Source organism: Nymphalis io, chromosome 11 (assembly GCF_905147045.1).
Source record: "Nymphalis io chromosome 11, ilAglIoxx1.1, whole genome shotgun sequence".
NCBI classification, from domain to species: Eukaryota; Metazoa; Arthropoda; class Insecta; order Lepidoptera; family Nymphalidae; genus Nymphalis; species Nymphalis io.
In genome coordinates, this window is record NC_065898.1 from 3,920,811 (window position 1) to 3,924,819 (window position 4,009).

A 4,009-nucleotide genomic window follows, 5' to 3' on the forward strand; every position below is an offset into this window, starting at 1 on the left:
TTCTTACAAACACTTTTGAACCTTCATTTTGTTAGAAAAATTAAACTTTAATTTACTCCCGGATTATAAAATAGATAGAAGAACCGACAATAAAATCAGTAGTTTCTATTATCATACCAAATAAAACCAAAATCATAAATGTAAACCTAAAAAGAATTAAAGTCGCGTATTATGCGCGTGTGCTCCATTAAGATATGCACGACAAATTCAATTAAGTTGAAGCCACAGAAATCAGCAAGTCATTCATCAAAGTCATCCGCTACATTTAACTGCAACTCGAAATCTCTTAAGATGCTGGAAAGTTGTAAAGTCGAATTGACTAATGAATACAATTCGCTAAACCTAAATTAAACTGATGTCAGTTTTTTTTTTAAAGACTAGTTAATAGCAGTTGGCCTTTTTGAAGGAATTAAGCGTTAAGTGTTGACGATAATAGCTCAAGGGGTCCGGATGAAGTCTTCGACTTCCATCGCTAGGCGACCCGTAAACCATGATGATGTGATATTGACGCTTCGAATGTACCTTGCGAAGGATTTATAATATTTAATTTTATTTATTAATATTTTTACTACCGACTGCTTTATGTCAACCCGTGGGAATACTATTGCTAGAGGCTTGGTTATCCGTAATCATACTGATCGTTAAGTTATAAGACTGATGGTAATCATCGGTGCATTGAACACAAAAATCCCTAATTTACTAGAAACCACATGGCTTTTATTAAAATATACAAAAATAATAATATAAATATAAATATATATATATATATATATATATGTATATATATATATATATATATATATATATATATATTTAAATGAAATAATATATAATCTTTAAGCTGAAATGCTTAAAGATATACGGCTAAGCGAATTCGACGAAGGCTGTAGTAAGTATTCCTTCATGTTTGTTTGTTTGAATACAAGTGTCACGTGTTCATCAATGCATGCGTTCCGTACGATGTTTATCTCAACCGATAAACACTCGATTTGTATTTAAAATCCACTTAACCTAATTCATAAATTGTTAATACGTGTATAATATGTAAAAAATAAATAGTTACTACTACCCTTAAGGATTTAATCCCAGCCTACACTATGCTATTCAATTGTTTTTATGAAGGGTTGTAAGCTTAATAATATAAAAAAGAATTAAAAATTGGTTTTACAATACATTGACTGGCAAAAATAAACAAAATAAGAGAACAGCCAGTAAGTGTTCCACTGAAAATAATTGTAACTTATTCCACATCGCTGGTCCAATGGAGGTTTGTGGATATACATGTGGCTGATATTTATTGGACACATGTTTTTCTTCTAATTATAATTACAAAATATGAAGCTCACGAAAATTCCGTGGTGCTTAGCTGGGTTTGCAATCATCCGTTAATGTAAGCTCAATATATAATAATCAATTTTTCATTTTTATTTTCCAAACCGTTGGTAGATTTAAATTTGAAGATCAATATTATATTTAATAAATTATTTTGAATTTAGAATTTTAGATATAACTATAAAAAATAATATTGTAATGCAAAGTATATTTAATTATATAATGATGAATTAGTTTAGCGGAATGTATGAAATCTGATATAATGATGGTAGTTACAGGTATTCAATTTATCGGTAATTCTTTACACAATAATTCTTATTAGGTGACTTCATTGGGTTTTTAACTTTATATGAATAATAAATGCACTTTGATTTAATGTATGATGCAATTTCACGATTGAATTATGCCTTTCAAGATATATCTTCGTATTGAAAGAAATATCTGTTCTTATGTGAATGTTTGCTGATTACTCAACAAATTTTGATGATGAAAATTTATTTATTTGACTTAGGTCTTCAAGTAGTGCTTTAATAAATGCTCAATAATAAATTCTCGGTTACAAGTTTCAGTGAGTTAAAATTTTTTAAGGCGCCAATGTCTATGAGCGCTGGTGACCGATTACCATTTGGTGGCCCATTTCCCTTTTACTAGTTTATAAAAAAATAGCCATATTAAAGTATATTTTAATAAACGAGGAGCCTTCAGTAAGATATATAAACACAGTAAGTAAAGACACATAGATCATTACGACTGTTTTCTAAGTAATTTATGTGGTTCTAAATTACAATTTGCAATGCTGTCTAACGTTCTTTTATTTTACTAAAAGCAGTATACACTGGCCAAAAATAATAAACTTAAGCTTAAATTGCTAAAAATAATTAGACTGCACTTCTGTAGTGCTATTCTCTAAGAACACTTCATTATTCACCCGTGAAATGTTGGCTATTTTGATACATGTATTCTTGAAATTTTATAATTATTATAGTAAATGCTGTATGTCACTTTCTGACATTTCACGACCGTTTTCTGCAGTTTCGTGCTTGTTCTTACAGAGTAGCCCTGCTCGTTTCTGTTTACGCCAAAAACAGAAAAATATAAATGTCATAATAATATTTAATATATTATTATTATATATTGGTTGAAGTAATGCCAAAACAAGAAACAAAACTAATATTTATATAATATGACACGAAACCACTTTTCATTACTTGGTGGACCACTATCAGTGGTCCACCAAGAGACATCAGACACATCAGTTTTATCCAACACATACGAGTTTCCGAACTCAATTTTTCTTGAAACAGCAAACGTCGTTTTAAATTCACGTATTATTCACTGGATTAAATTTGATTTAATTTTTTTTAAATATAAAGGTTCAAAATACTTAAATAGATTGAAAATGTTTTCGTTAATATAAAGTCGTGCATCAAGGGACTTTGTTTTAATAAATTCTGATAACAAAAGTTAAATGGAGTTCCATACAATTTTTTTAATGTAAAAGTGATTATGGAAACACTCAATAATAATAATATGTAAATTATTCATGAAAAGGTTATAGGTCGTATAGAAAATTTATTCAAATTTAAAATGTATTACGGGTCTGTGTACAGGTTAGTGAATAATTTTTTTAATATTTATATTGATCAAAATTAGTAACTATTATTGATTTTCTTACCGTCTCTTATCATTATAATCTACATTCACAAGCGATGGTAATAAAATAAACAATTATAAGGTGATACGCTGAATTAATAGCATTCAGCAGTTTGCTAAGCGAATCATGGATAGATAATATTTGCTCGGAAACTTTGACGCGAACAATAGTTTCTGCTTAAGTACTTATGTATTAAATCATATTTTAATGGTATATTTGTACTTAATGTATATTTCAATTGTTTAATGTACGAGATATTTCACAATAAATCAATTCGTGTTTAAAACATGAGCCTAATGCGTATTGACAATTAAAAAAGAAAATTGTATGAGTGTGAAATGTAGTTTAATTTATTCATTACGAAAAACACAAATTTCATTGTTTTTGAGAATTGCAATGGCAACATAAATATGATCAACATAGAGGTTTCATGATGCTGTATAAAATTTTATTTTTTAATCTTTATTTTTACCGATATATTAATAACTACGGAATCAGCTTTGTATCATCTATTTAAGAGATTGATTGCAATAATAAAGTTATTTTAAAATGCAATTATTAATAATACATGGATTCAATTAATAAAATAATCTAATAATTCTTGGACAATATTTAATAATCTATATTCCCGACACATAAATAAGTAAGTTATTTTAATTTTTCACGATTGTCTTAATATATAATCGTAGTACTTTGTGACATGTTTAAAACCCTTAATCAATACAGTTAAACTATACTTTTACCATAATTTGACAATTATATTATGTAATACATAAAATCTAATTTGGTACTTGTCGCGGACAAATAAATATTTTAGTTTATTGTGAAAAAATATAACGAACAACCAGTCTCGTTCCATGCTTGCAGTTTAATCGTATACCACGATCTCCAGTTTAATTGCGGCGAACCAACATACTAAAAGCATTCCCAAGAAGAATTGACGTCAGCAGGCCGACATCAAAAGTAGCATAAGTAATTTTGTCATGCATTACACATTGCGGTAACCTCAAATAAATAGGATAA